Genomic DNA, 24,037 nt, shown 5'->3' on the forward strand with positions numbered 1-24,037 from the left:
CAGCAAGGCAGGACCCGCGTAGTTATCCGTAACTACGCGTAAGGACGGAGTAGCCAGGCCCCACCGGTCAGGCTCTTTCCTCACCAGGCCAACGGCCCCGGACCCGCTCCCCGCCTGGGGTTGGGTCCGGAGACGCCACGTGTCCCTAAGGAAAGAAAGCTCCGAGCTGGCAGCCGAGATCTCGGACCCCCCCCATAGGGGTCCGGGACCTCCTGCGCCATTCGGACCCTCCCTTTCCGTGTGGGGGTCCAGAGCCGCCACGTGCCCCGGTGGCACGGGCGCGGGCTCGTGCGCGAGTCCTCCGCAAGGAGACTCGCCCACCCACCGCATTTAATGCGGATGGTTGAGGCGTGCTCTGTCGCCTCGGCACGCGGGACAGCCTTTGTCAGGCCTCACTGTGCACCGCGTATTACCAAGGTGCACAGTGCGGCCGCCTGTGCCGCGCCCGCGCAGAGCCCGTCTGCGGCATTAAATGGATACGATGGCACGGCACTTTTCCATCATGCCGCCTACGCCGCTCCCTACACAGCCGTTCAGCTACGTGGCAGGTGATGCCACTAGCTACGTCTGGCATTGTCCAGACAAGACGGCGCCTGGACATGATGAACAAGGGACACCAGGAGCAGGCAAGGGACTACAAAAGAGAGATCCCCGCGGCCTGCGACGCCATGATGTATGAACAGTACGTTAGTTTATACTACACCGTTGGGCCCACTTGTCGGGGATCCAACAACCATGTAAGCGCCTCCCTTGAGATATAAAGGGGAGGCGCTCGCTGCGCACAGGGAACTTCAAGCTCTCCACACACACACCAGCCCTGGTGAGCTCGCTCGCTCTCGTGGAAAGGCAATACAACACACAGTGGACGTAGGGTATTACGCTCCGGCGGCCCGAACCACTCTAAATCTTGCTGTGTTCATCGTGTTCTTGAGTGAAATCTAACTGGGACTAGCTAACCCCCGAGTACACACCCTCTGGGCTAGGGCGGGTGCCTTCCGCCACCCGGCCGTGGTTGCAGCACCACGACAATTGCATTCATATGTACTGTTTGTATTGCTATGACAGACTTCTGCTCCAAGTACTTCATAATGCTTCCTTTTATATTCATTTGACAAACAGCAACAACAATAACAACATAGCCTTTTTTCCCAAGCAAGTTGGGGTAGGATAGAGATGAAACCTGAAAGAAATAAATTCAAAGTTCAGGCACATTGATAGCTAGTCTCCAAGCGCTCCTATCCAAAGCTATCTCTTTAGAGATATTCCAATCCTTAAGGTCTCTCTTAACCGACTCATCCCACGTCAGTTTAGGTCTACCTCTACCCCTCTTTACATGTTTTAGATCTGCTGTTTGCCTTTAGATGAGTTTCCTTGAAGACTCTGGTATAAGTTCATGTATGGGGATCGGCTCATGGGTAGAGGACGTTCCTAGAGATGCTTTGGCGACACTGGTTGTAGATCGGATCTTTGGATGTTCCTATAAATGTATAGGTTTATTTATCTGGCCCTTTTGATCTAATCTTAGGATGGTCCTATAGATAAGCTATCCCGTTTATCTGGCCTTTGGATACGTATATTGCCTGTGTAGATTAAGCATCTTTCTGGCCCTTTGCTTTGTTGATACTCCCATGCACTAGCGTATACCAATCTAAAGTAAACGATAGCCTTTAATATGCTTTAGGTAGGTTTTGCTATCTTTGATCATTCTCAAATTGCGCTTCATTACATATTTATTCACGCACAAGAGGACAATCGACTCTTTCTAGCCGACTCGCCTTGCACTGTCAAGAGGCCGATCCAGACGATCTGGCCTAATTTAATGTTGTCTGTTGTTTCCATGTGTGCAGGGCGATTCGTCAACCACTCCAACCTTCCTGGCTAGCAGGTCAAGCCAGGTGGCACGCCCGAACCTTTCACCATCCGCCAAGGATTGAACCGCGTCACAGGAGGGGTGATTGCAGCAGCCATTAACCTCCCGGTTCTTCGTGTGTTGGCCGCCCGTTTAACCATCACTCGGTTTCCCGCGACAACAGACTCCAGCTACACCTCAACCACCCCGCCCGAGTTTCATAGGGTGCCTCGGGTGACTTATGCTACTGAGCTTCCTGTCCCATATAGAGTATGTGGTAAGTACTAAAGGTGCTCAAGGCCACGGTGACAACTAGCAACCTTATGTGACTTGGGCAAGCAACACCTTGCACCAAGTCCCGATCCACATTACTGTTCAGCTCCAAAGTTTATTCATTCTTACTACCAGTTGATTAAGAAAGACATGCCCTATCTCTCGCGAGCGATGGTGACCTTGCTACCACTCGACTTCTACCGGACTAAGCAAGTAAGCAATTAATCGAGACGCCTAGCAAACAAGTTGTTCTAGTGATTGAGCTACACTAAGGTGAATGTCAACTGGGCTCTAGATCATTGCATATGAATTAAATGCACAAACAAGATAATACTCTTTGATCCAAAATAGGATGGGTTATAGTGGTGCCAGCCTTGTTGATTGAGAGAAGGATCGCCACCAAACTCCTCTTGCAGCTGCTCACCCTCAACTAGAACCACCGGCTCGGTCTCTACACGAATGCATATGATGCGAAAATTAAGAACAATGCCATGCTCATGATGCTCATATGAAAATGACCTGCAAAACAGTGCATTGCAACATAAGTTTATCCCATCACACAAGGGGTATCACAACAAGATTAAACTAAGTATGATAACAAGCATCTAGGTCTAAGCAAGATTTAAACCTACTAGAGCAAAAAAGAAGGGAACCTAGGTTAGTCCAAAAAAGCATCAAGAACATGTTATTCTAACCAAAGGTTACTTCATCACTACTATACTAATGCTAGCAGCCCCAAACTAACACATGCACCAAGTCACCATGGCCACCATGGGTCAAGCCAAGAACTTCAATGAGGAGCAAACCACCCACCAAATCTTGCTTACCTAGGGTAGAGAATGCACCAAGAACACTTCCCAAGTGATGGAAACCAAGAGGGAGAGAGATCGGGTCACGAGCTCCTTCTTGACCTAGAGAGAGAAACCCAAGGGAGAGAGGGGATTAGAGCTTTCCCACCATGGGAAGGAGGGGAAAAGCAAGGGGATTGAGGGAGGATCACCTAGAGAGGAGGGATCCAAGCTCCAATGGCCTCCAAAGGCCTCCAATCTTGAGATCTAGGGAGAAGCTTAAGGGAGAGCCTTCTTCTTCCTTGTGTTTAGAGAGAGAAGGGTGGGAGGGGAACTGAGGAGAGGAATATGTTGAAAGACCACTTTGGGGGGGGGGCTTTGGGGCGGAAAAAAAAAGTTGGGGCACGCGTCACTTAGGAAGCGGCCTGACTGCCAGCGCGACATGAAAAACCTGTGCACTCCGGTCGAACCGAAGTGCTACTCCGGTTCAACCGGTCTACACCGCTCAAACAGCTAGTTAGGTACTGGGTGTTTTTCGGTTCGACCGAACTACACTTGTGCACTCCGGTCGAACCGAAGTGCCACTCCGGTTCAACTGGTCTGCACCGCTCAAACATCTAGTTAGGTACTGGGTGTTTTTCGGTTCGACCGAACTACACCTGTGCACTCCGGTTCAACCGGTCTGTAGCGCTCAAACAGCTAGTTAGGTACTGGGTGTTTTTCGGTTCGACCGAACTACACTCCGGTATGACCGAACTACCATTTTTGAACTCCAATTTTAATTTTCTATACCCCAAACATGCTCAATCATACATGGGTGATGAAATGATGCTTATGTTTGCTCTATGCTAAACTTAAATCATGTTTAAGTGCATTGGGTCGTTACATGGCCGTCGTCAATGCGATGCAATGCAATCGTGGCTTATCACAGGGGCAATGCGTAGCAGTGAGAGTTCTACTACATGGTTATCAAAAAATGGCATAACATCTTGTACATAGGTAACAGTGTATCCTGATCAGATAAAACTCTTTCGTCTCATCTTTCTTTATAACCGCACTGCCAAACATGCTGATGTGTCACGCTCCATCTGTTCTTTTATATTCAAAACACAATTTTATACTACCTAGCGTCAAACATAAAAGATGTGAGGTAGTATTGTTTAATGAGAATGAAAACCCCCCCTGAAAATGGTCATAAAGAATTCTGAAAAGTGTCATTATTAATTAGCACTAACCTGCCAGTGGATCATTCATCGTGCATGGATAATCATCGCTCAGATTAAAGCTAGTCGTCCACGCATATGGGGTATTTGGAGGCGTTCACACACTTGCATCCCTATTTGTCAGAAGTGCTGCGCAATATAGTAGTACAGATTAGTTGACCAGTTAATTAGCCGGCCGCCCGGGCATATGCTATAGCTACCTTACCGGTTAGCTAGTCATTCGGTCAGTAAGTCAGTCGCCCTCTCTTCCGGGAGCGGAGCAGCAAACTGGCCGTGCATCGCGGATTCGCGGTGGCTAGCTGATGACCCGGTCTCCGTGGATCGGATAGATCGGAGAAATGCGTGGTTTAATTTTCCACTCATCTCGATCGTCTTCGTCGTCAACGACGTCCGATCCCATCCCACGCACACACTCGTGCGCGCAAAGTGCAGCAAGCTCGCTGGTGGACGCGTCAAGTTTGGTTTAATTTGGTCGGGGCGACGCGGCCACATTCAGTGTTTACCAACACAGCTATACTATAATACTACTTTCGTCCTTAAATATTTGACGTGCACTACTACAGAATAGGCCTTTGTTCCAGGCTTTTTGTCCCGGTTGTCTTTGGGCCTGGGACAATAGGTGGCTTTTGTCCCGGGTCCAAAGGCTAGCCGGGCCAGCGGGGGAGACAGGGGCCTTTTGTCCCGGTTGGAGGTACCAACCCGGACAAAAGATCCCCCTTTTGTCCCGGTTGGTGGCTCCACCCGGGACAAAAGGTCCAACCCTTTTATCCCGGTTGGTAACCCCAACCCGGACAAAAGGGTGACCCATCAAAATTCATGGCATGAACTCATGATGCATCACTTCATGTGGGATGAAGTAACTCCTCAAACCAAACACTCTGATGATTCCCGACCCTTATATGTCTTGTCTTATTTGTTTTAGATCTGGCTCACTACTGTTCAAGTTCATTTAGGTAGTGTTTGGTTACCATGGGATTCTAAGAATCTAGATAATGCACAATATCTAAAAAACCACTATGAGATTTTATATTTAAAATCTGTAAGATGTAACATAGATGACGTTTGGTTGAGAATAAGATTTTAAAAATGAGAGTGGAAGTAAACATGCCCTTAAATTCTGCGAAAGGATCAGATCACGCAGAGGATGGAGGTGACCAAGCTCCTCGAGGCAGGTCCGGTCTACTCCGTTATACGTTGCCTCCTCTTTTCGTCCTGAAATAGATCATAAATCAATTAAGCATCCAGCTGCCGACAACTATCTAGATCATCGATCTGCATCTCTTTTTTCTTTTAAGCTTAATCGTCGATCGCCGCTGTCTCTCTAGACAAAACGAAGCAGTGTACGTGTGTGGGGGATAAATACCTCCTAGTACTTTAGGGAACAAATATGAGATGTGATATACAGGAGGGCCCAATAATATGACCCAACAAACCAGTTCAAGACGCAAGAAGTTTGGCCCAAATATACGGCGGGATGCACTATAGAATAAAGCAAGTATTAGTGTTTGCGTATTCAGTACGGATACGATTCTAATCCTAGACCGAATAGAACTTATACTCCGTCTGTCCCAAAAAGAGTGTCATTTTAGACCCTCGTGCAAAAGTTCGATCGCTCGTCTTATTTAAAAACCTTTAGAAAAATATTTATTTTTTCATAATTTGATTTATAATCACAAGTAGTTTAAACGTGTCTTGTAATTTTAAAGTTTTATAAATTTTTTGAATAAGACGAACAATCGAACTTTTGCACGAGGACCCAAAACGTCACTCTTTCTGGGATGGAGGGAGTAGGTCGGATAGGGCAAACTCATCGTGTAACCCCTGTTCCGCTAGATTATATAAGGCGGGCAGGGGGCACCCCTGAAGGACAAGTCGAAACAACCAACAGAACACCGCAACATCAACACAATCCACAATATACAGAATGTACGGTATTACGCGATCTAGCGGCCGGAACCTATCTAGATCGCGTTCTCCTTTGCCTTTTGTTTGCAACCATCAAGCTACAAGTTGATCTAGACACCACAAAAGCACCTTATAGAATATCTCGTGGTGTACAGTCGTTACTAAACACCGACAACATGCTCACACGCACACAAAAATTTGGCTTGGGTTATGTACACCACCGTGCGTGCGTGCGTGCCTGTGCACGCTTCATGCATGCATACATACATATCGTTGCATCTCTCTCCTAACACACTAACACAGCCAGGGCGTAGACAGGGGGCGGGCAGGGGCCTGGCCCCCCTATGGCTCCCAAATTTACATTGAAAATTTAAATTTTAATTAAATTTTTATATAAATTAGCATGATTGGCCCCCCTAATAATGAAAAAAACAAATTCCTGGCTCCGCCCCTGAACACAGCATGCACCGCACACCTGCAGACCATCTCCTGCTACTGCTAGCTAAAAACTAGCAACTCTTTTTTGACTTGCTACTCCTCCAATCCATCACCCATCTCTTTTTAATCTGCTGCAATAATAACGGAATAATATTGGTCATCACTCATCACTCATACGGCAGCATCTAGCGAATTTCTCGCGTTTACATTGGCTTTTCTATATATGTTGCACCCCTCTCACTATTATTATGGCGTTTTGTTATCTATATTAACCTGGATGGAGGCCCTCTTGCGGCTTGCCCGATCGATGGACGACCGATACAAGACTACTTCGCGCAGTCTTACTGATCGGAGTAGCTAGCTTTAATTTTACGGCGGCCGGCGCCATGCATGCTTATAAAGACTTGCTGAAAATAGTACTACTAGCAGCTGACAGTAACTGGGGAAGATTGATTAAAAGTGCATGCATGCAGTGACAATTTATTAAATTCAGATCATTTTCATTCACCGTGGGCGTGCGTGTGCAGCCTATGTTGATCCTGCTGCCCTAAGCTTGACTACTCTGCCGGCCGGCCGGCCGGTCGCTCAATACTCCATCAGATGCTGCTGCTGCATGCTTCGTTCACGCGCGCGTGCTGCATCCACTTTTGCTGGTAAGACAACAGATCACGAGTGAAAAAGCAAAAGCGAGCCAGCGGAACATTAAAGAACACTAGTGAGACCAACTTCTGTTTCGGAAGATTATATTCAGACGCCTTTTATATATAGTCTGGTCACTGGTGCGTGCGTGTGTAGGGCAGTAGGGGTTACATATATATAGCAAATTAAAGCAAAGCCAAGCCGTTTATTATCTCGTTGCAGTGTGGTCGTCGATCCATCTGCCACAAACGCAAACGGCATCATTCTGTTTGTTTATACTGTAACTAGCTATATTACGTAGCAGGTACGGTTGTTATAATCTCTCTGTGTGTCTTTGAAAATCAGTCTCAAACATAGTGTATCCATGCATGTCCAGTTGTCCACTACGAGGGACTTCGGGCATTATGCGTATCTGATGGGTCGGAATCGGACCCAACTCACAACCGCCACCTGATCGTCGACACTTCAAAGAAAGCCACAGCGGCGTTATGACTACTACGCCACCTGTAACACATGTATCCGCGTGACGAGGCTAGATTGTTGCAGATCAAAGCGACGCACAAGGCTAAATTCGTTATATTCAGCTGATTAGGGGTGGGCATAATTAATCGAAACTAAAAAACTGATCTGAACCGAACTAACTGGGACCGAAATAATCGAGACCTTGAAAATTTCGGTCTCGGTCTCGGTCTCCATTTTCCACTAACCGAAGTTATTGGTTCGGTATCGGTCCCTAGGGTCTGTTAACCAAAGTAACCAAAAAAACCGAAGTAAGTATGATCATGTCATTTTTGTGTGTTAAATAAGTAATGTACTATCAAATTATCTAAGTATTAAGGATGTATTATTCGGCTATGTTTGACACTTATTGAAGGATTTTCTATCTTGTGATTTGCACTAAAACATAAGAAAATATATTATTTTTATCCTATAGAAATCATTATTCCTAATGTTCGGTTAAAACCGAGACTGAAACCGAAAAAACCGAGACCAAACTTCTCGGTCTTAACTTTTTCTAAAGACCGATCGGTTCCTCATTTCACCTACCCAAACATTCCTAGAAAACCGAAAGACCGAACCGATCGGTTCGGTCTAACCGAACCCCACCCCTACAACTGCTGCTAGATGCTATCAAGCCCTACGATTAATCATACTAGCACGTCCACCTGTGCTCTTGCACGGACAAGAATCTTAGCAAATTTAAGTATTACCTATAGCTAATCAAAGTTACTGATCTTCGTATGCAATATCTGCCAGTGGTACCTATTAATAATCCATATGCTCTTTTGGTTGTGATAAACTAATGAATTACACCATATATTTTACTATCTATATCCATATTTTTTCTGCTTTGCATTGCGTCATCCCTGATTCTATGTTTGCCTTTAGTTAAAACCTTAGCAAATATAGATTACATATTGTTGTATCGTATGTGGTCTAGGTACGAATCTATATTACTTTTGGGTTCCAAATTTTGATCCTATTAAGTTGCTACAGTTCTTTATCTGCGTGTTAAGTTGAAACTCTAATGCTTATTATACATTTTATAAGTTGTCCTACTATATTTTTTTATAACAATGAGTTTTAGCTAGCTAGACTGCACCCGTAGTTATCACAATGGAATAAACAATTATTCTAGTCTACGCCACACAATGTTCAAAATGATGAATTTCTTTAGCAATGTACTATATATTGTAGTGCTATTTTTCTAAAAAGAATTGGATTGATATAGACCGTTGGATGATCATAACAATCAATGACGTAGATCTTTCCCCTTTTATGTTGTGTTTGATATATGATTTAATATAGACCGCTACATGTTCATAAAATTTGAAGGTCCTAGTTTTTTATCTTATCTTCAATTAATATAGTAATTTTTATTAGGTCCTCTTAGCAAAAAGTGATGGCTCATTTGAACACTCTCTCGTTAACAATGTTGTTCCGTACATGATTCATGCATGGGTCGGCTGCCTTTCACCTACGGTTTGACAAAAAAGCATATTGAGGTGGATCGATGGCTATTATATATCTAGAGTTGCTTGGGTTGTGTTATCCTTTTCTTTTAAATCAAAAATCGAGTTGATTTTAAATGGAAATCAATTCCAGCTTAGGCTAAGCTCATCAGTAGGCTTGCAAATGGACTTGCATTTCACTGTTTTGCACTATTTTGCACTGTAGACAGAGTGGAGTTTAAAATAAAATATGAAATGGAAGGTGGGATGGAAGGCTTGGTAAGGATAGCCTTAGCTTGTTAAGGCTTGGTTTGAAACCGGGTCTCGGCGATACAAAAGATTATTTTAATAAATAAGAATAAACCAATTTAAAAAAAATCGTTTTTTAACCGCCTCATTATCCACTTATAAGTGATCTATCTGGTTTGCCCATTCTTCAGATTTATACGCATGTATAGTGTATTGTGAGCTGGCGCTGATGAAGCTGGCGCTTACCCGAGTGAAGTGCACTTGTCGTCAGTAATATATACTCCTATAACACGCAGTATTGTAACGAACATGGCACCATTGATGCCATTTCGAGTGATTTTGGTGATCGAATGACAACACAACACTTGGACTAATATGATTGTTAAGGTGATCATTCTCAGGCTTTTAGGTTCAAGTGATGACAAAGAGAAAGAGAAGATAGGCGTAGCAAGGCCCGATGGACTGCCCCTACGGGGGTTCCGCTACCCGGTTAGCGGACGGGGTCGAGGGGGAGCCGCCCCTCGCGGGTCTCAGGGCAGCGCCCTGAAAGCTCTTCGATTCAGGAGCACCGGAAGAACCGACGCCAGGGCATCGGAGCATCCGATGGTAGTCGGAAGAACCGACGCCTTGATACTTTGGTGCAGAAGGGAATCGAAGCCAAGTCAGCCTATAGGCACCGGTTGAACCGACGGTCCAAAATAGGGCATCGGTGCAATGGCCGTCCTTTGTACCAGAGACGATGTCAAGTGCCCAGAAGAAGTTTCTTCAGCACCGGTTCAACCGACGGAGCATCGGTGCATACCACCAGTGTAATGACGTCAGCGTCCAGGAGAAGATTCCTTCAGCACCGGTTGAACCGGTGAGGCATCGGTGCAAAGCATCGGTTCAACCGGTGGTCTCTGCGTCAGCCGTCAGGAGTCCAACGGCTACTTCGTGTTATGAGTGACCGGATGAACCGACGCTACCCCGCCAAGAGGCATCGGTTCTTCCGGTGGTACGCAGATTTTCAGCTAACCGTTGGAGCAACGGCTACAAGACTTGGTGGCCTATATATACGCCTCACCCCGGCCATTTGAAGATTGCTGGAGTTGCTGGACATCCCACATACACCCAAGAACATCTCCAAGCCATACAAGAACATCAAGATCATATCTTTAGCCCTTAGCACACTTTGAGAGTGTTATGTAAAGAATTAGCTCTTAGTGAGTGAGTTTGCAAGGCTTAGAGCCTTTGTGCTGTGGTTCATTAGTGAACCAAAACAAGAGCTTGGTGCGCCGGCACCTTGGAGCGTGAAGCTCGCCGGCAACGTCATCGACCCTCCGACTTGGTGTGGAGCGGCGACGACACCTTTGTGCGGGGGACGTGGAGACCCCCATCCTTTGTGGAAAAGCTCCTTAGTGGAACCCGGGGCCAAGGTGACCGTGATTGTGTTCACGGAAGAGACTTGGTGGCCGAGTAGCAATACTCTTAGTGAGTGCTACAACAACGTGGATGTAGGTGTGCCTTTGTGGCTAACCGAACCACGGGATAAACACCCGCGTCAAGAGTTTGCTATCTCCTATCCCGCTCTTTAAGCTTCCGCATTTCTTTCTAGTAATTTGTATGCCTTTACTTTCATAGAATAGTTTCTTGGTAGGAAAGGCTATAGGTTGCTAAACTCTTTTGGGATAGGGGTTTTACACTAGAACAACCTAGTTGCACATTTTGATAGCATGTTTTAGTTTAAGTTTTGTGCAAACTAGTTGGAGCCATAGGTCTAAGTTTTTATTAGTGCTTAATTCACCCCCTCCCCCTCTTAGGCTAGAGCACCCGATCACTTTCAAGTATCAATTATTTCATCAATGTAGGCGCGCGCACACAATAAAACTAGCATCACGTACGCACATTGGGTCCATAAAGATGGCCAGTCATGCCCGGCGTGAGCCAGAAAGGATAAACAAGAGTATCATCGGACAAATCATCGCTAGATGATATATATACACCTACCCCATGACAATCCAAGCAACCTCAAGACCCCTATGCCATGAATCCATGATAATGAGTTGCTGATTTAGTTTGACCCTTGCAGAAAGCTACAGCCAGGTCTAGCTTGGAAGACGGACATCGTCGAATCCAACGAGCAGGAGCTGAAGACGTACTTGACCTTTTTATTTCTGACTGGAAGCCTTACACTAGTGCGTGATGGGTGGTGCGTATGCAACGTTACATGGCCTCTGAGCAAGCAAGCAACAAAATTAACATACATTACTTACAAGGAAAGTGCGTGTCGCCGTTAGAGCTATAAGTATTTGTTTCTCTTGCATGCTTGCGAAAAACAGTCACTGCATGCCAAAGTATATGGATTTCTGGATCACCAGGAGCACCACCATGTACTAGTTTAGTTTACTACTCCCACAGTCCACAAAAGAATGAAAACCCAGTTTCGTCTCAAGACAAATCAAATTAAGTTTGACCAAATTTATAGATAAGAATATTAAGGTTTATGATGACAAATAAATATAAAAATATATTCCATCATGAATCTACCTAATAATAATATTTATACGGTAGTATAGACTTTAATACTTTTTTCTATAAACTTAGCAAAACTTATGATAGTTTGAGTTAGGACAAAACCAAATTTTTATTTTATTTTTTTACAAAGGGAGTGATTCTGTTTGATTTAGCATATCAGGAGGGAGCCATTAGCCCCTTTGGAAAGATATACTATATAGGAGAACTCTCATAAAATTCCATTTCAAAATACAGTATTATAATTCAAAAAAAAGACAGCCATCAAAGCTTTTTGACCATTAGTTAGCAAAAAATCAGAGCTTTGCAACGACATGGGGATCAAGCATGAGTTTTCATCAACATACACACCCCAACAAAATGGAGTGGTGGAGAGAAAGAACAAGTCATTAATCACTCTTGCAAGAGCAATGTTGGATGACTATGGCATATCGCAAAGATTTTGGGCCGAAGCCATCAACAACGTATGCCATGCATCCAACCGAGTTTATCTCCACCACTTCTTGGGAAAGACACCCTATGAGCTTCTCATTGGGAGGAAGCCCAACATCTCCTACTTCCGGGTGTTTGGTTGCAAATGCTACATATTCAAGAAAAGGAAGCACCTAGGCAAGTTTGAAAGTAGATGTGATGTTGGTTTTCTTGTTGGTTATTCATCAAACTCCAAAACATATCGAGTATTCAATAGTGCTACAAGCAAGATTGAAGAAACTTGTGATGTGGAGTTTGATGAGACTAATGGCTCCCAAGGGGAAGTTTTCTCTTGTGATGATGTAGGTGATGAACCACTTCGAGAAGTCATGAAGAACATTACTATTGGGCAAGTCAAGCCAAAGGAGGAGGCAGAAGAGCTACAAGTCTCATCCACTCAAGTTGAAGTCACTTCCAAGGATGACTCAAAGAATGAAGACAAGTCTACACCACATCACCATGATGAGTCATCTGATGAAGAAGATGATGACTCACCTCCTTTCCATGATGCCCAAGGTGAACAAGTGATTGAAGAACAACTTCCATTTGATGACATGCACATCACAAGTGAACAAGCCCAAGCTCAAGATCAAGATGGCAAATCACTAGAAGAATCAACGTTTCAAGCACAAGAGAGGCTTACAAGAACTTTAAGAAATCATCCCATTGACTTGGTCATGGGTGACCTCTCCGGTGGAGTAAAAACTCGTAGACGTCAATGTGCCTCTTTTTGTGAACATTACTCGTTTGTTTCTTGCTTGGAACCCACAAATATAGATGAAGCTCTTGAGGACCCGGATTGGGTGATGGCCATGCAAGAAGAGCTCAACAACTTCACCCGCAATGAAGTTTGGGTTCTTAAAGAACGTCCTCAAGACAAGAATATCATTGGTACTAAGTGGGTCTTCCGCAACAAATAAGATGAGCATGGTGTAGTGGTTCACAACAAGGCAAGACTTGTGGCAAAGGGCTTTGCACAAGTTGAAGGGTTGGATTTTGGAGAAACTTTTGCCCCCGTTGCAAGACTTGAAGCCATCCGTATCCTTTTAGCGTACGCTTCACATCACAACATAAAACTCTTTCGAATGGATGTGAAGAGTGCGTTTTTAAATGGCTTTATTAATGAGTTGGTGTTTGTTGAACAACCTCCCGGGTTTGAGGACCCTAGATATCCTAATCATGTTTATAGGTTGCACAAGGCGCTCTACGGGCTCAAGCAAGCGCTAAGGGCTTGGTATGAACGCCTTCGTGACTTCCTTCTCAATAAAGGCTTCAAGATCGGGAGGGTGGATACAACTCTATTCACAAGAATCATCAATGAAGAGCTATTTGTATGTCAAATTTATGTTGATGATATCATTTTTGGTTCAACTAACCCCACTCTTTGCAAAGAATTTGGAGAAATGATGGCTAGGGAATTCGAGATGTCCATGATCGGTGAGCTCAATTTCTTCCTTGGGTTTCAAATAAAGCAATTGAAGGAAGGGACTTTCATCCATCAAGAAAAGTATACAAAGGACATTCTCAAGAAATTCAAGATGGATCATTGCAAGCCGATCAAGACTCCAATGCCAACTAATGGACATCTTGACTTGGATGAGGGAGGTAAATTGGTTGACCAAACTCTCTATCGTTTCATGATTGGGTCACTTCTTTACCTAACCGCATCTCGGCCCGATATCATGTTTAGCGTATGCATGTGTGCCCACTTTCAAGCTAATCCTAAGGAATCTCACATTAGTGCCATTAAGAGGATCCTTAGATATCTCAAGCATACGCCTAGCATAGGCTTGTGGTACCCCAAATGTGCTAGTTTTACACTCTTGGGATACTCGGATTCGGACTTTGCTGGATGTCGTGTGGATCGCAAGAGTACATCGGGTGGGTGCCACTTGCTAGGGCGTTCCTTAGTCTCTTGGTCGTCAAAGAAACAAAATTTCGTGGCCTTGTCAACCGCGGAGGCGGAATATATTGCCGCCGGGGCTTGTTGTGCTCAAATCCTCTACCTAAAGCAAATCCTCTTAGACTATGGTGTAGTATTAGATAGGATCCCGCTCCTTTGTGATAACGAGAGTGCCATTAAAATTGCAAATAACCCGGTTCAACACTCTCGCACCAAGCACATAGATATTCGCCATCACTTTCTAAGAGATCATGTGGCAAGGAATGATATACTACTTTGTGGTGTTCGTTCCGAAGATCAATTGGCGGATATCTTCACCAAACCTCTAGATGAGAGCACCTTTTGTAGGTTGCGAAGTGATCTTAATGTTCTAGATGCTTCTAACGTCATGTAATTGACTTGTCATATAGATGCATTTCATATGTATAAATGCTAGGGGCTTGTCTAACCTTGTCAAGATAGTGATGAAAATGGGTCTTGCATGAGCCGGTGGTCTTGGTTTCGCTCATGGCATGAAGAATGGTTCATCATGAAGAAGCTTGCCAAGGGTTCAAACTTGACAAGATAAATTTAAATTTTTGCAATGCATGAGCTTGTCATATAGAATGCATCCATGTTTAATTTCTTGCTTTGCATTGTCATTGCATCACGTTAGTAGCATCACAAGGGAGCAAATCACACTTCAAGAAAGATATTCATGCTAAATACGATATATCATCTCTACAAGAGTGATAAGATCAATATTGCGCTTTCATGCCTATTGAGCCACGTCCTATCGAACTTAAAGTTTCAATCTCTAAGTTCATAGGCAAAGTGGCTCATACATTTGGTTTTTTGTGTTTAAACCTCGCTTGGATCTTAATTTGCCTATGTTTATGTAAAAGCTTGCGAGAACTATATGTATGAGTGTTTGAGGGGTGAGGTTGTCTCTCGAAAATGGTCCAAATTGAGTATTTATGGTTTTGGTTTTGAAAATTTGGATCAGAAGTAGAGTTTGTAGTTCAGCAAAAAATTCTCTTAACCACCGGTTAAACCGACGTCCTGGTTTACCATGCATCGGTTCAACCGGTGCTTAAGTCTTCGTGGCTCAGTTTCTGCATCGTCTCTGGAACAATCTCCGACTGTTACACCGACGGCCACCGGTGCATCCGATGGTTGGCGGATGAACCTATGCCAGAGCATCGGTTCTTCCGGTGCTACTGCGTGGAGTTTTGGCCCTTGCAGCGTCTCTGGACCTTACTCCTGCAGTTGCACCGACGCCCGTCGGATGCTCTGATGGCTCTGTGGCGGATCTTCCGATGCCCCTCTGTTAACCTCGTTCAAACTCGTTAAAATCTGGTCAAAGTTACACCGATGCACCTTTTCTCTTGTTTTTCTCGCGGGGCCCACACATCAGCTTCACAATCATCTTCGTCCTACCCAAATCGAACCATCGTCCGGCCGCTCGCGCGCTGCTCCTGTGCCGCCCCTCCGCCGCCGCTCGCGCGCTCTCCTGCGCCGCCGCTCCGCCGTCGCCCACACGCCGCCGCCGCCGCAGAACCTCTGCTCCGCTGCGCACGCACGCACGCCGTCCTCTGCGCCGCGCCCGCGCAGCCCTGCAGCCCGCGCTTCGCCACCCTGCGCCGCCGCTCGCCGCCACCGACGTGCCTTCTTCTTGCATCTCGCGCGAGTAGCCTCTCCTGTCCACGTCCTCACCCTCGTGCATGCACTGAAGCCCGTTTTGAGTCCTTTCCACCCAAAGCTTGTGTGCCCTCAAGCTGTTCGATGAATTGTCACAAGGACAAGTTTCGTCGTTTCCGACTTGGTTTCTTCCCTGATTTGCAAGGGTATGGTCTACACACTCTTTGGCATGTGAAGTTTCTTTGATACATTATCCTTTTTACACATGACCACATATGTCACTTGTTTTGAATATGCACACATAGATATCTCTTAAATCTTTTAGTGTGTCATCGATATCGAGGCTGTTATCCACTAGTTGTTCATGTTTTAGGCTCAATCAAATCCATGCTTTGCTTAAGGACATTCTTTCCTTTAGTGGATATCTCGTATATGCATAATTCCCTGTCTTAATTCCATTATCTTCTATCAATTCTCTATGACAGATGACAGGAGACAAGAAGGGCAAGGGCAAGCAGGTTGTGCAGAAGAAGAAGCGCACTTGTGAGGACCGAGAGCGAGAGCGAGCAGAGGCAGTTGCAGATGCAGCAGACAGGCAGGGGTCGCTCAGGATCAGGGATCCTCAGGCTCAGGGGGAGCCACAGCAGCAGTTACGTCGCTCAGGACGTACTCGTCAGCCAGAGACAGCTCAGACCACACCTGAGTCCCGCTCTCTTCCACGGACTCGAGGTGGTGGTACTCACAGGGCAGCAAGCCATGACAGTGAGAGAGAGGCAGCTGGTCAGGACAGTGGTACAGAGGAGGAGCCTCCACAGGTTGAGCTGCTTGATCTTCGGGGCATTCCAGGACCTAGGGTCAAGAGATTGAGATATGTCACCCCGGAGCAGTGGTTTCCCGAGCAGAGGGACGTTAGAGTTGACCATCGCTTTCACACTCTGCTCCAGGAATCTTTCTACCACGCTTATTGCCAGATGGACATCAAGATCAGTGAGCACAAAATGCTTCACTGGGTAGCTATGCGCATGGCAGCAGGAGCCATTCCCATACTCCCCTTGTTTGAGAGATATGAGGGTCTGCCAGCTCTACTTAATGAGAGGTCTCGGTACATCAGAGAGTGGGTTCGCCTTTTCTACGCCACCCTATTTGTTGAGGAGGACCGGCAGTTCATTGACTTCATGTTCCAGCAGAGGCATTATAGATTGACTCGAACACATTTGGCTACCCTGCTAGTAGTTCAGATTGCCGAGGAGTCACACTTCTTGCACTATCAGGCTTATGGCAACACGGTGCCTCCTCCTCGTCCTCATGAGTCTCACGTCTCGTCTGACGAGGAGGTCAGCGTTCTCTTTCAGCAGCCCTTTCTGCCTGGCACACCGAGGACCCCGGACAGACTGACTCTCGTGGCTCACACCGTACACCTAACTTTGCGGAAGAGTCTGTTGTTCCGGATTGGATACAACGAGGGGATCACAGCTCTGCAGCAGTGGCTACTATTGTATATCATGACAGGATGAGACTTTGACCTCGTCGACTTCTTTATCTGCGAGCTAGAGGACGTGATCCTGGATGGGATGACAGTTCACCGTCGCCATCCTTTTGCTCATTGGATCTGCTGGATACTCGCTCAGCTCAGTCAGAATGCTCATATGGATGAGCTAGAGCAGTCGATGATGCACTTCAGTTTTTACTCACCTACTACTCCTCGAGACGGTCGTCGTGGCCCGAGAGGCCAGCGTAGGGCACATTGGATTCTGGATGAGCGTGTTTTGGCTGAGGGTAGAGTTGTGGATGATCCCACTGCAGCTGAGGACGCTTCACTCGCAGCGGCAGAGGCCCAGCTCCCACACTACCTGGACACAGACTCAGATGACTCGGAGGATGACGAGGACTTCATACCCACTGTTACCGTCCCTCGAGGTGCTCATGATGATGAGGCAGGATCCTCTGGTGCAGCCCGCACCTCTGCTCCTCCAGTTACCACTGCTCAGGTCACTCAGCCTGATTCACTCGCTGCTATTCTTCAGAGGCTCTCTGACAAGCAGGACCGATTTGCTGCAGCTCAGCTAAGCATGCAAGCCGAGCAGGCTCGCCAGCAGGAGGCTCAGACACTAGTACTTGAGGGGATCCGGCAGCAGCAGGAGGCCATGAGGTTACAACTTCAGCAGCAGTCCCAGATTCAGCAGCAGATGTTCACATTCTTCTCGGGATGCTTCGGTCAGCTATACCATCACACTGGACTGCCTGAGCCTCAGCTCCCTATACCCCAGCAGCTCCAGTTCGACCCCACTGCTTCTGCTCCACCTGTTGACGATTTTGTGCATACACCCTTGGCGTCCTTCCCGATGTCACCCCTTCTTCAGACCGGGTTGTTTGCCAGCCCTGCTCCTACTTCCACTACTACTCCGGCTCTTGCTCCACAGCCTAGTGTCTGGACTGCCGAGCAGCGTGCAGAGTTCCTCAGGCAGCAGCAGGTTCTTCATCAGCTACAGCACCCCTCAGCTCAGTCCCTCACGTTCGAGTCACCCTCACAGCCTGAGGTGCTTCGTCCGTCCGTTGTGCGCCCCACTCAGCCAGACCTGACTCCCGTCACGTCTGCTCCTCCGACGGACTCCACGGTCGTCACCGAGCCAGTTGCTACTGCTACTATAGCTACTTCTGCTGCTCCGACGACTCCGGTCGAGCAGAAGTCCTCTTCGGTCGACGAAGACTGGACGGACGACGACGCCGACGACTCCGTCGCTTAGTTCTCCACCGGACCGAGCCTGAAGACCCCACCTTCTCCAGCTCAGGACTAGATCGCCTTCCTTTTTGGTGCTTTGTTGCCAAAGGGGGATATAGTTAGGGGGAGTAGAGATAGGGGGAGCTTTGTGGTTTGTGGTGTGATTGGATCTTCATGGATTTTATGTATGGACATGTTATTTGGATATTGTGTTTGCTCTGTGTTAACATGTCCCTACATGTGCTTTTTCTAGTAATGCATGCTTGTTGATCGCTTTTCAATTTCATATCTTTGTATCTCTACTTTGTGTTGTCATCAATCACCAAAAAGGGGGAGATTGAAGCGCATCTAGGCCGATAGATGCTAATGGTAAGTTTCTGTGATTAATGACAACCGTATGCGACTAACGTGTGTTTTGAAGGAAAAATTAATGATTAGTCTAGTCTCATATGAAATGTGAAAGGAGACCCCTCAATTCGGAACAACCATGCGTGACAAGGACTCAATTTTAAAGATTAAGGACCATTCTAGTATCAAGTGTCACAAGGAGATGAATGACACTTGATTTAGCTAGGGTTTATAGTTTTTAGTTCTTGACCGTACTATTAAGAGGGGTTCATGAGTTAGTAGCTTGACCAAAATTGAGTTGGTCTTAGAAATCTTGCACACTCGCTCACAAACAGCCCAAGATGGTCAATAGAAGTAAACACAACGCTGGAAAGAAGAAACAATCAAAGTTACATTCAAATCCAAGTCAATTCAGTTGAAAACGAAGAAAAACAGCAGCACCGGTTTAACCGATGCCTTAGCATCGGTGCATCCGACGCCTGGCGGAAGTTCCGACGCCCCTGTCGGTCTATCTCTCTAGATGCAAGCAGAAATCAAATCAACAATCTCTATAGCACCGGTTGAACCGATGGTCCCAAGAAAAGCACCGGTGCATTAGATGTACTATGTTTCAGAGAGCATGTTTTGGTGGACCTCAACTTGTCTTCAGCACCGGTTGAACCGACGCTTCAGAATCAACCACCGGTGCATTGGATGTACTATGTTCCAGAGAGCTTGTTTGAGTTGATCAGTGAACCTCTTCAGCACCGGTTGAACCGATATCTTTACGGAGCATGCACCGGTGCAATGACGCAAGCCTGGATACTGTGTCAGAAACCCCAACGGCTACTAATTGGACACAGAGAGACCGGTTGAACCGACGCCTCAAATTTGTCACCCGTCGTATCTTCCGATGGTCACGGTTTTTCTGCAGTGGACTTCCAACGGCTATGTGACCCTCTCCACTCTATATAAGGGCACCCCTGGCTCAATTGAAGTGCCTTTGACACCTTGAATACCTGAGGCCACCCTTGAGAAGAAGAGAAAGTGCTTTGAGCAAAAGAGAGAAGATCTAGTACATTGATTGTACTTCAACCTTGAAGAATTCAACATTTGCAAGTGTAGCAAGTGTGCTTGAGCTAGGACCAACTGAGTGTATGTCAAGTGAAGGCTTAGGAGCTTGTTACTCTTGGTGTTTGACAGCACCTAGCCGGTCTTGGTGATCGGGAGGTTCTTGGTGAGCTCTTGGAGTTTGTGGGAGCCCCAAGACAAGAAGATTGTACACGGTGTGAAGCTCGTCGTTCTAGAGATGGAAAAGGAGCATTCTTAGTGATCACTTGCTCCTTGGTAAAGCAAGGGAGCTATACCCTTGTGTGGGTGCTCCAACGTGGATTAGGGGGGAGCGTCAACTCCTCGATACCACGGAAAAAAATCCGGTTGTCTCGTGTCTCTTACTTTTATTTCAAGCAATTAAATCCATTTGTTGTTATTCTTGCTTTTGATTGCTTATAGATTGACTAGGACAACTTGCATGGTAGTGTGAACTCTTGCTTAGGTTTTGATCTTGCTAGTGTGCAACCATCTAGACAAAATGATAATGATAGTGTGTTTACCTGTCTAAGGACCTTTTGCTAGCATGATCTAGTGACTAGGTTTCAAATTTGTAGCTTGGGCAATACTAGTCTAGGTTAAGAACTAGGTATAAATTTGAAAAAGTCCCAATTCAACCCCCCTTCTTGGGCCACGATCCTTACAGTGGAGAATATGGTATCTGTTCACAAGGACAGTGTAGTTGCCCAAGTGCAACTTCTGATGATGACCTTTTCCAACAGTTGGATAGCCGGCAACCTAACCTGGGCTGCTTCCTAAAAACTCCTCTGTCGTGTGACCTGATTCAATATCATCAGCTTCTGCCACTCCCAAATGTCACGTACTTCAATTTTGCATACAATTGGACTACCAACGAAGAAAGCTGCAAGGAGGCATGCTTAAAGGCCTGTTCATGCAAGGCGGTCTTTTTTCAGCATCAAAATGTCTCTAATAATGGATCCTGCTTTCTATTGCCAAAGATTTTCTCACTCATGAATTACCAGCCAGAAGCTATTGGATATAATTTATCTGCATATGTCAAGGTGCAGATATTACCACTGCCATCAAGTAAGAAAATAAATGCAACTGCTTACCACATCGGTGTTCCTGTTCTGGTTGCAGTCATCTGCCTCCTCATTTTCATGATCAGAAGAACAATAGTGAAGAGGATGGAAGAGGATGATCCATTTAAAGGAGTGGCTGGGATGCCGACAAGGTTCTCCTACAAACAGCTGAGAGAAGCAACCAATAACTTCAGCAGAAAGCTGGGACAAGGAGGATTTGGGCCGGTGTATGAGGGGAAACTTGGAAATGTCAAGATTGCCGTCAAATGCTTGCGTGACATTGGACATGGAAAGGAAGAATTCATGGCCGAAGTCATCACCATTGGCAGCATCCATCATATTAATCTTGTCAGACTGATTGGCTACTGCTCTGACAAATTCCACAGGCTCCATGTCTATGAGCATATGAGCAACGGATCTCTGGATAAATGGATATTTAATAAAAACCAAAGTCGTTCGCTCAGTTGGGCAACTCGATACAAGATTATCCTAGACATTGCAAAGGGTTTGGCCTACCTTCATGAAGAATGCCGACAGAAGATTGCTCACCTTGATATCAAGCCTGGAAATATCCTCCTTGATGACAAGTTCAATGCAAAGATATCTGACTTTGGTTTAGCAAAGCTGATCGACAGGATCAAAGCCATGTGATGACCAAAATCAGAGGAACAAGGGGTTACCTAGCACCGGAGTGGTTGTCATCAACGATCACTGAGAAGGCAGATATTTACAGCTTTGGTGTAGTCGTGCTGGAAATAGTGAACGGAAGGAAAAACCTGGAAAACAATCAGCCTGAGGGGAGCGCTAATCTAATTAACATACTGCAAGAGAAAATCAAGGTTGGGCAAGTTCTGGATATAGTGAGCAATCAGGGTGAAGATATCGAGTCACATGGATCAGAAATGACAGAAGCAATCAAGCTAGCTGTCTGGTGCTTGCAGCATGACTGCAGCAAGCGACCTGCCATGTCGCAGGTTGTGAAGGTCTTGGAAGGTAATATGGAAACAGAAAGCACTGCAGGCTGTGATGCAGCAGGCAGAGATGATATTTTTGATGCTTCATCCCCCTTGTCCCCACTCCCCAGTGCCAGTGTCTGCAAGATGATATGCTATAGGGAAAATAGGGAACTAAGACTACTCGCAATTTAGTTGCAATTATCATGTGCCGTATTTTTGTAAATTGTTTCCCAGCATTGTTAATGTGCGAATGGCATATGGAGTTTTAAGGACTCACAAACTTCCAAAAGCACATAATTCGTTTGGCTTACTGCAGCGGGCTGCGGCTGCTGCGGCAGCATCATGCATGCAGTATTGCTGTAGCACGAACTGATCATGTGTAGTGCAGCAGCAGCCATAGCAAGCCAATCGAACACGCCCAAGAAGAGCAGAGATAGTTCCAATTTAACCCTTTTTTTTGCTTTAATTAGCATAGCATATATGATCGTCCAGGGACATCCTATATGATGATTTACCAATAGCTCACTCACAAGTCATATGTATTTTTCTAGTATTTATCAACAGAGCAGTGCCTTTTCTGCAACGGATTATACCAAATGAGCCCAAAAAAGTGCTGCATGGATTCTAACTGCAACCCAATAGCATTTTACAATCTAAATACGCTTGTGATTGCAGTTAAACAAGTAGACATTCCAATACGCGTTCCAGCGTTCGTGCCAGCTCCCAGCAAGACGAAGCCACTACATGGCTGGGAAACAATGTGATGGGACACGGGAAGGACGCGTGTGCGGAGAGCGTACCGCGCCGTCGTCGGACAAGAAGGCTGGGTAGCGTCTGCCCCGGGCACGCATTTCGTCGAACAGCTCGCGGGCTGACCCGGCACTGCTGGTGTAGAGACGGGGCGACGGTGATCCATCTCAGGCCAGAAGCGCGATCGCCGGGTCACCGGTCACTCATTCTCTTTCCGTCTTCTCCACGGTTCTCTCTCAGCAATCAGCGTTAACCCCCACGACTCTACTTCGGAGTTCTTTTCTCGCCCGCTTTCTCTGCAACACGTAAGCTTTTACAGACGTGGCGAGTCGATAAGAACCAAGCGTCGGAGTCTCGGAGCCATTAGCATAACCTCACCGTACTTTTATTGCACCTATTTCAAACTCTACTTCATCTGGAAAGAGCGTAAGATATTTAATCTAGACGGTTGGATCTACAACCACTTCAACACCTATTGTTTTTTTTGAATATTCATAATATTTCCAGGCAAATTACAACATGGAAGTTCACATACGCGCATGCATATTCATTGCATGTATGGAGACACTACCACGTGAGCACATCGAGGGATTGAGTTGAATGATGTTTAGGTTGATGAAATCAGGAGGGACACCTCATCATTGTCGAGCACACCCCCTACTAAACAACAGTGCCATTTATTCATAGAATAAATTATAAAAATACAAGAGGTAAATACATCAACGGTCGATTAACTTCTCACGACGTATCACTTTAGTTCATTAACTTTCAAAATGTCCCTAAACTTGTAAAATCGTGTCATTTAGATTGAAAAGTACAAAATGCACGTGTATTTGCTGAAGTGGAGTGTTTGCTAAGCAATTTCATATTGACAAGTCACCATCAATAGGGTTATTTTGGGCACTTTATTAGACCTAAATGGCACAGTTTTATAAGTTCAAGGACCCATAAATGTATTTTTTTGAATTTATGAACTTAAGTGACACAACATGACAAATTCAGATACTACTTATTATGTACTATTTAACTACAAACGGCACTTATACAAGTCTATGCCTTATCTGTGTGATTGGTTACCTGCAGCGGCGGGTGCTGCATGTCTAGATGCAGAATATTTCACTTTTTCCCTTGTTTGGTTGCCTGCATTGCCTACGTGGCCTGGCTCCGCGCACCGGGGATGGGAACGGGCCGGCCCGGCTCTGGCCCTGTGGCCTCAATGCCGATTTCAAGGGCCATGGGTCGGCCCAATCAAGCCTTTGGACTGTGGCCTTGTTGGCTCAATGGGCACTACGGGTCGGCCCTAGTGTCGCC

The 24,037-nt window shown here is 45.9% G+C and overlaps 1 pseudogene; it reads left to right on the forward strand.

The window, feature by feature from the left end:
* Nucleotides 1-599: 599 nt before the first annotated feature.
* Nucleotides 600-22,168, forward strand: LOC120668052 (annotated as a pseudogene).
* The last annotated feature ends 1,869 nt before the right edge of the window (nucleotides 22,169-24,037 follow it).

The sequence above is a fragment of the Panicum virgatum genome, chromosome 3N (assembly GCF_016808335.1).
Source record: "Panicum virgatum strain AP13 chromosome 3N, P.virgatum_v5, whole genome shotgun sequence".
NCBI classification, from domain to species: domain Eukaryota; kingdom Viridiplantae; phylum Streptophyta; class Magnoliopsida; order Poales; family Poaceae; genus Panicum; species Panicum virgatum.